Source organism: Lactuca serriola, chromosome 5 (genome assembly GCF_051521515.1).
Source record: "Lactuca serriola cultivar US96UC23 chromosome 5, Lser_US96UC23_V15, whole genome shotgun sequence".
Taxonomy (NCBI): Eukaryota; Viridiplantae; Streptophyta; class Magnoliopsida; order Asterales; family Asteraceae; genus Lactuca; species Lactuca serriola.
In genome coordinates, this window is record NC_136412.1 from 333,831,738 (window position 1) to 333,841,190 (window position 9,453).

Sequence of the window (9,453 nt, forward strand, 5' to 3'; positions counted from 1 at the left end):
TGACTTTCGTTTAGATCTCTTAGACTAAAATGTAATTTATCAGAAATCCACTTTTTACAATAGGTAGAGTCGTGCTGGTTTAATCACGAAACAACGAAGAAGCATAACTTCTCCATATGAAGTTTGATTTCAACATTCTTTATATATACGGAATCATTGTCACATATATTTTAAACTGGTTAAGATTATTTATCCGAAATAATCTTCTATAAAAATGTCATTTTTTATAGTTTATTCTATTTAATTGACTAACCTGAATCTATGAGTGTTATAGATGGGGATGGGGATACCCCTCGACCCTGACCCTAGACCCAGCCCCCGATATATATATATATATATATATATGATATTGCCATATTTATACGCATTTTTAGGTAATATTTATTTACATTTCTATTAATATTTTGGTTATTTGCATAGAATAATGGCACTTATAAGTTTAAATTGTTATTTTGCAACCAAATAGAAGCATTTTCGAAGATAGGGACTGAAATTGACAAAATATGGAACTTTGGAGATTGAAGAAAAGAAGAACGGAAAAAGTCAGCAAAAGACGCATGCACTCATGACGTGAATAATTCATGATTCACGACGTGAGTGGAGAATTTTAGAAGATATACATGCGAGTGAAAGAGTCCTTGCCGAACACGCTTATCCCATATTCACAACGTGAATCTTTATGGTTCACGACGTGAACTCGGGAAATCAGAAAGCTATAAATCCCCATGCCCATTACGACTTAAGAAGTTTTTGGCTGATTGAAAGGTTACCTGAAGACGATTTTGAGCAGAAAAAGAGTTCTGGAAAAGGCTTTCAACATCAAAAGGAGTAAAAGTTCATAATTAGTTAATTAGTTTGATAGTTATGAACATGTTTGATAATTTGATTTGTTTTTGCTTACTTGTTACTATGAGTAGCTGAATCTAGCAGCTCTTGTCTAGCTAGACGAAGCTTCTGAATTATGTTTTAGCTTAATAACTATTGAATTTGATTAGTTGGTAAATTGCTTGTGTTTGATTATCATTACCTAGCATGTTATTTTAGTTTCTTAGTTGTTTAAATTTATGTTATGTGTAGCTTAGTGACCATTAAATTACATGAACTTGAAACCTAGTGATTAGTGAACATTGAATTGCTAGAGCTAGGATCGACCAAAATCTTAGATATGTGATAAAAGTAACTAATTTAGCTGTGCTAGAGGACATAAATTATGACCATAATTGTGTTTGCTTAGATAAATCTTACATAGCTCACCTACAATTCATAACTAATTCTGTGTTTTGCTTATGTGTGATCATATAAGGTAGTTCATGAATTGGTAAAAAGATTAGTAAATTTGGACTTGAATTGCTAATTACATAATAATTGGTGACCAACTTTGATAATTCATAATTATTAGCTAAACATAAATAAAGAAGTGGATTCAAACTAGACAGGAGTGTTTTTAATTAATTGATTGAATTATATGATTTAAGTTCGTATGGTCTTGCAAAATCAGATAAAACCCTATCTTTGCTCTAAAATTAAGTTAATTTAGTAGTAGATAAATTAATTAGTTAACACCGTTCCCTGTGATCGACACCTGACTTACCCAACTATCCTATAATTCGACTAGGTACACTGCCTAGGTGCATTTTAGTTAGTTAAGTTAGTTAGGTTATAAATTATAAAATTAGTGGGTACTTTTGTGCACATCAAGTTTTTGACGACGTTGCCGGGGAATGGCTTAGTTAATTATTAGTTTGTTTGCTTTAAATTGATCGATCCTTTTTGTAGGGTAAAACCTGCAAAAAGTTTTTTTTTTTTTTTTTTGCATTACAGGACTCACGACGTGAGCCTTATAGCTTATGACATGAGAACTGAAGTTCTTAGTTTTATTTATTTTAGTTTGTCTTTCTTAGTTCAGTTTTATGTTATTATTTTTTTGTTTTATTTCAGGAGTTCATGACCAATGGCTCTAACACACCTTTGGTGCCACCACTTGAAGATCCCGAGTCTGCAATTCACAAAAAGAAGGATAAGAACGTGAAAGAAGATCAAACACCAAAGAAGATGCCCTTACAAGAACTTAAGTCAGTATTCTCAAAGAAGTCGGGAAAGAAGACGGAAGGATCAAGTTCATCTTCAAGGGACAAGAACAAGGTTGAAGACTTAGACCAAATACCTATCCCGAACGAATCTGAATACGAATCCGAAGCCGAGTTTGGACATTATACAAGTGAACCTGAGAACGAGCCAAGGAACTAGATGGCAAACATTCAAGAAATGTCTATGGGAGCTTACAGAAAGAGAATTAGAGATGATAATGGTCCAGGTTTAGTACAACCTGCCATTCTTGCCACTGCCACATTCGAGCTGAAAGGACATATCCTTTCTGCACTGAAGGATATCCCATTCCATGGAAAAGATCATGAAGATGCATTTAAGCACTTAGATGAAGTCAACGACATTGCTGATTATTTCAATGTCCCGAATGTGAATAGAGATACCGTCTTGCTAAGGATGCTACCATTCACTTTCAAGGGAGCAACAAAAGATTGGTTAAAAGCACTACCACAAGGTAACAATCACTACTTGGGCTCAAATGCATGAGCAATTTCTAGATCAATTCTGCCCACCATCCTGATGGGTTTTTAGCCATAAGAACTTTCCTATGTGCGCATGCAAAAACCCTAATGCTTGGATCTAGGCTTTCTAATAAACATGCTTTGAATCCAAGACTTCTAATTACTAATTAGGTTAAACAAAAACATTGAAACAGATCTAGAATCATACCTTTGAGTTCCTTGTTGATCTTGAGGTCTTGGAGCTTCTAGAGTCACAAATGTCACTCCTCTAATGGCTTACAAACACCAAAGCAAGGAGGATGATTTGGGAGAGAGGAGAGGGGAGGAATTCGACCAGAGTTCTCTTGCTTTTTCAGAAGTGTCGAATTCCCTATCCCATGGGGTCTATTTATACTTGTAGATTCCTTAATGATTACAGATAAGTCCCTATCAGATAATCTTCTCTTAAGGCTATCCAAATCCATTCCTAGATAACTCTAATGGACGATTTTAGCTATCCTAATCCTATTAGAATTCGTCCATAGTATATCCAAATGGATTTACAGTTTAAAGCTTAACTATCAAACAATTGACAGTTTATACCCCTTTATTTAATTAATCTCTTTAAGTCACCAAATTAATTCTAATTAATTCTATGACTTATATTAATCAAATAACAAATATATTATTCATTATATTATTCCCATAATATATTAATAATATTTATTCTCTCTTAATAAATCATCCTATCAAGTTGCTATGGTGAAGGCAACCCAAAAGGACCATGCACAACCGGATATAGTTACAGCCTTAGACACTATTCCAACACATCCAAGATAGCTAAACTCAAGAAGGCAATAGCCAATTTTAAGCAAAACCCGAGGGAGTCACTTTACGAGGCTTGGGAGCGCTACAAGGGGTTGTTAAGCAATTTTCCTCAACATGACCTTAACATTCAACAAGAAGTGTCCATAGTCTATGACGGGGTCAATGTGATGACTAGGTAACTCCTTGATTCTCAAGGACCACTTACAAAGAAAAATCTGGGTGAAGTCAAGGAATTAGTTGAAGAATTTGCAAAGCATTCTCGTGAATACCACAATCCAAGGAATGAAGGAGTAAAGGGAGTTGGTAGTGCACATTCTGAAGAGATGGCTGCTATGATGGCAATGCTAAATAATATGGACCGAAGGCTGACCCAAATGGACCAATCAATTCATCCAATTAGAGTTGGTTGTGAAAGATGCAGTAGGCCACACTTGACTAAAGATTGCAACTTGGATGAATATGGGAACAAGAAGGCTCAAGTTTGCTACTCGAGTGGGGACAAGTATGATGAAGACTGGAGGAAACCAAAGAAAGAGTGGCTGACATATGATGAGTATAAGAGGAAAAAATAAGAAAATTTTAAGCAGACAGGCTGAGGCTTCTACCAAAAAGAGCAACCACCAGCCGAGAAGAAAGTAGACTTGGAAAACTTGTTGACCCGATTTATGGAAGCATCCAAGAGAAGACATGATGATACCGATGCAGTGCTAAAGGGACACATGAATATGATGAAAGAACAACACAAAATGATGATTGACCAACAAGCTTCATTAAGAAATCATCAAGAATCGATTCATAGTTTAGAAGTCCAAGTTGGTCAACTCACTAATTTAGTGAATAATAAATTGTCTTCACAACTTCCCGAAAAAAAGCTTAATCCCATGTTATGGCTATTGATACTAAAGAAGAGGCAATCTCTGAGTTTTTAGAGGCACTAGAAATGGAACCAAAGTAGCCCGATCCAAAGCCGAAGAAGCCTAAGCTAGAAAATAAAGACATTGTTGGAACACCAGACTCACGTCGTGAGCCCACTATGCTCACGTCGTGGGCCCATTCTGCACAGAAAAATTATGTATATGTTCCAGCTTATAAACCACCTTTTCCATTCCCGTCTCGAGCTAATCTCAGTCCACTGGAAAGAGAACATTTGGAGTTTATCAAGCAAGTAAAGGGTATTCCTATTAATACTCCTTTTATTAATTCGCTTTCAAAAATTCCAGCATATGCGAAGCTCCTACAAGATCTTGTAGACACCCGACAACAGTTGAAGAAGAATTCTAAGGTTATTCTTAGTGAACAAAGTTCAAGAGTTGTATTGGGAGAGCTGCCTAAGAAGATGGGAGATCCAGGCCGCCTCACGTTTCCATGTGAGTTTGGAAACAATTTAAAGACTTATGATTTAGCTGATTCTGGGGCTAGCATAAATTTAATGCCGTACTCCTTCTATCAAAAGCTGAACATTCAGAAAATGAAGACTACAAAGATGACCATCCACATGGCCAATCGTTCGGTAACGCAACTAAGAGGAATTGTAGAAGACATCCTTGTTAAAAATGGGAGATTCATTTTCCCTGTTGACTTTGTTATTTTGGATATGAAGGAGGATGCTAATGTCCCAATCATTCTTGGTCGCCCCTTCCTAAATACTGTTGGTGCTTTGGTGGATGTTCGTGAATCCAAGCTTACATTGAGGGTTGGTGATGATAAGGAAAATTTTGGAATGCAAGATGGGTTTTAAGGATATGATGTTAAAGGTGAAGTGTTCAATATTGATGAAGACAATGAACTTGAAGAATTGGAAAAACTCATGGAGGAAATCAAGACACTTAATCAAGTCAAACGCACTAAACCCAGAGCATCCGTTTCGTTTCTCGTTGAAGTCATTGCTTACACAAAACCAACATCTTGGGTAAGTAAGGAAAGTGATGACATGTCCAGTGATGAAGAGGAGGTTACATCAAAGGTGACTAGCCCAGTGGTGAAGGAGGAGGAGGATATTATGAAGTTTAAAAATGATGAAAAATTGAAGACTCAAGGGATCAAACACAAACTCGATGGAAACGAAGTCAAGGCTAAAAAGGAGAATTCTAAAAAGGCATATATTCGTCGAGTGCAATCTTACAAGAGGCGTTTCAAGGAGAAGAAGATCCTGGTGGTGGACTCATTTGAAGATTCAACGTAGGATGCACAGAGTCCGACTCAAGACTCCTCAAAAAGGAGCGCTTCTCGGGAGGCAACCCGAGTTTGGTTTGCGTTTTCTTTCTTTTTCTTTTTCGTTTTTGCATTCTTAGTTTTAGACACATCGATCATATCATCCAACTCACTTTATTTATAATTAAACACTGAGTGTGGGGTCCTAAAAATGAAGTGATAAAATTTATGGAATATAATAAAAAAATTTAGGATTAATAAAAAATTTATTATCATACAGTATTCACAACGTGAGTTTGGAATATAACGGACAATATATCATTGATCCATAATTAGCCCATTTTCTATTAAATTAAATGGCCCAATCTTTTTAAGACCAGTCCACTTCTGATGTAGATTGAATGACCCAAAATTAAGCCCAGATAGGACTCACGACGTGAATCCTTAGGGATTCCCGATGTGAACAGTAACAAACACGGAACCACAGAATAAAACACAGATTCAACTTTGACCTACCCTCATTCTTTATTCCCCATGAAGTGAACACGGTTTTTTGGTCCCCCATTGCACTGATTGCGGCTGTTTTCATCCTTAAATCATCTTTGGCTTACATAATCCTCCAAAATAGGTACATTAATCTTCTCCCCAATGTTTGTTATTGCTTTAATTGCTAGATTTAGGGGTTAGGGTTTACTTTTCTTTAGATATAAAAAAATTGATACCCTAAATGTTGAAATCGTTACTGCATGAGCCTGAAATGTATTTAGAAATGATCTAGAATAAAACCCCGAGTATTGTATTGGTCCGATTTGTACAGAAATTGGACAGATTCACGGTACGATGACGAACTCACGACGTGAATTCCTAGGAATTCACGACGTGATGTCTAGACTGGACAGTTTCCAGTTTCTTTTATTTCTAATATGTTGGGTTGTTTCTTTTGGCTGTGTTTGCTGTTTGTTGTTACATTTATGGCTCCCAGAAGGGAAATTCCAGCCGGGCTTGCTAGTCTCCACCCGTTTTACGTCTTTCCAACGAATAGGTTACAGGATGTATATACGCGTTGGAACAACCAGCTAGGATGGTTGTACAACCGGGAGATTGCTGTTGCACCCACTATTGACTAGGCGCGTTTGAGGGAAGTCGGGCTTATGGATAGGCTGTCCCCATTTCTTGCTAAAATATTTATTGGAGATGGTTTTTCATTCACTTGCTCGGGATGGCTCAATCTTTTCCGTCTCCAAGAGCGGATCTATAAGGAGTTGTGTGTAGAGTTTTTCTCCACAGTGACATTCCAAGAGAATGTCCAAGATCCACATTATCAGCAAGCAATGGTCTTTCGTCTCGGGGGTGAGTATCGAGAATGCAGCCTCATGGAGTTTTCTTGGAGGGTTGGTATATATGATCACCAAGAGGCAATGACTCCTGAATTTGGAATGCTTTTGAGGGAGGAAACTAGAGGTTATGCGGATGGTGTCACATGATTTGATTTTTGGCATTCTATTGCATCCGGGATATTCAATTCCGGAGTGTCCCCCGAGAGTAGCATTCGATCTCCTATCCACCAAGTACTACATCGCTTCATCACTTTCTCCATCAATCACAGAAGGCATGGGGACAAGGTAACCAAGCAGAATTTATTCTTCTTATGGTGTATATTGCAGTTGGGAGTGTGTTGCAACATTCCCTACTTTTTGGCAAGCTTCCTGGCTGACTCTGCTGCCAGTTCTCGCCCTGGGAGCCCTATTTGTGGAGGGAAATTTATTTCACGCTTGGCTCGGTTGTATGGGTTGCTTGATTCCGGTATCACTCGTTCCATGACTTGCATGAATGGACATGAGTTTAGTATGGATTATTTGGAGACCATGCGGGTGGTCAAGAATTATGGAACTCACTGGGGTATTTTGGGGTCGGATGATGAGGATGGTGGTGAGCAGCAGGGTGATCAACCCGCACCACAACCAAGGCCGAGGAGAAGGAATGTTAGAGGGAGAGGCGAACGAGGGCAGCCGGTGCATCCACCTGCACCCATGGTAGGATCACATATTGGGGATGATATGAGATGGTATTTTGACCAGCTTTCCTTGAGCGTGAACTGGATTGGAGGGACTATGGAGAATATGGTTCGACACTTCAATGTGGAGAAACCTCCTCACCTGGGGTATCATTACCTAATTTGCCATAGGATAAGTGAATATCGAGGCCAAGGAGGAGATGGGGCAGGCACTAGTGGAGCTCGGGAGGAAGAGGAAGATGATTGATCACTTGTTTAGTTTTTATTTAGTCTTTAGTTTTTAGTTTTTTTGGTTTTGATTTGTTGGTTTAAAAACATTGTATGGATTGTTAAACACTTGTTGGATTACTATTAGGTTACTTTTATTTTCTTTTGGATGTTTGAACTGCAACTTGCTAAGGAGTCTTAGGAAGGGAGTAAAGCCGAGTCAAGAGTTGTGATCGTCTAGTCAAGAGTCGTTACGAGTCTAGAGTTAAGATTCGAGACCCACAATTAAAAATAAGTGTGGGTGAGTCAATAAAGAGGATGAAATTAGCAAGGAGTCATAGAAATTTTGCATTCAGAAGTGTCTTTATTAATTTGGATATTGGAGTGGGATGCTAAAAGTAATAAGAAGAATGGGCAGTTTCATTTTTCAGTCGCCTAGTTTTCACGACGTGAGCATCTACTATTCACGTCATGAGTTGGGTTCCAAGGGATTTCTGAATCCGCATTCCTATGACTTCACGTCGTGAGCCTATCTTATTCACGTCGTGAATTTCCCATTTTCACAAAATTCGGTGTTTTTATGACGAGCATTCTGGCCATTTCCTCTACTATACAAAGTGGCATATGCTTTCCCACATTATTGTATAGATTTTGAAGACTTACACCATTCTTATGGTAGATTGAAGTTTCGATTCATTTTTTTCGCTTGTTGGCTCACTTACATCTTTCGCGAGTTCAAGTCCAAGTTCCTATTTAGATGAAGTTCCGTATTCAAGATGCATATGCCAACTACACGTTTGGAGTTTGATCTTGCTACTTCTATCCCAGGGGAGTCTGTTCTTTTTTCTCCCTTTTATTGCTTTTAATTTAGTTTATGCATACAATGAGGGCATTGTATGTAATAAGTGTGGGGTAGGGGGTCGAAAAAGTAAATTGCTAGAAATTATAGGAAATTTTCAAATTTTCATAGGTTTGAAATAATAATCTAATTAGTTCTAGTAATAATAATTTAAACTTAAGTTGCTAGTATTGCTTTAGGATGATCTGATGAAAGCTCAAATGTTTAGTTGAGCCGATATACGTTATAGTGCATTTGTGGCCTCCTTTATTCTAGTGAAATCATGGGACAAAAACACAAACTCGCTTAGTTTGAGGAATGCGATATGTTTAGCAGCCTAAACTTGAAATGTATCCAGGAAAGTTATGTAATAACCAATAAAGGTTGAAGCTAAGCGCCCTTGCTTAAGCATGTAGGTTTTTGAGTGATATAAAAAAATTGAGATACATGTAAAAAAAGAGAGAAATTACCAAAAGTAAAGAAATTGAAGAATTTTGGAGCATAAAAGTATCAAAGTATGAAGATCAAAGATCAAAATTCTGAAGTCTCAAAATTTGAAGATACGAAAGTTACGCAAAAAGGTGGTGAATTCAAAGAAATCAAAGATCAAATAAATATCAAAGAAAAGAAGAATTCAAGAGCTCCAAGTTGTGGTATCTTCTAAAAAGTTGTAATTCTCTAGTTTATGTATGCTTGGGTAGCTTTACAAAAAAATACCTTGAGGTTAAGGTAGTCTTCTACGGATGGATTCAGAGGGTTGCATAAAATGAGCATTGTTCAAAAGAAGTGGGTGCATCTTTATGAGGATTGTGAGTATTTAGAATTGAGGGGGTTACTTAGGAAAAATTTTAGACACAAATGCATGCGTT

General features: G+C 37.4%; 1 non-coding gene across 1 annotated transcript; it reads right to left on the bottom strand.

Annotated features, from left to right (window-relative positions):
- Nucleotides 1-3,388: 3,388 nt before the first annotated feature.
- Nucleotides 3,389-3,495, bottom strand: LOC145055988 (small nucleolar RNA R71). The gene has a single exon (XR_013685530.1). It is a non-coding gene; the product is annotated as a small nucleolar RNA R71 (small nucleolar RNA).
- Nucleotides 3,496-9,453: the final 5,958 nt, after the last annotated feature.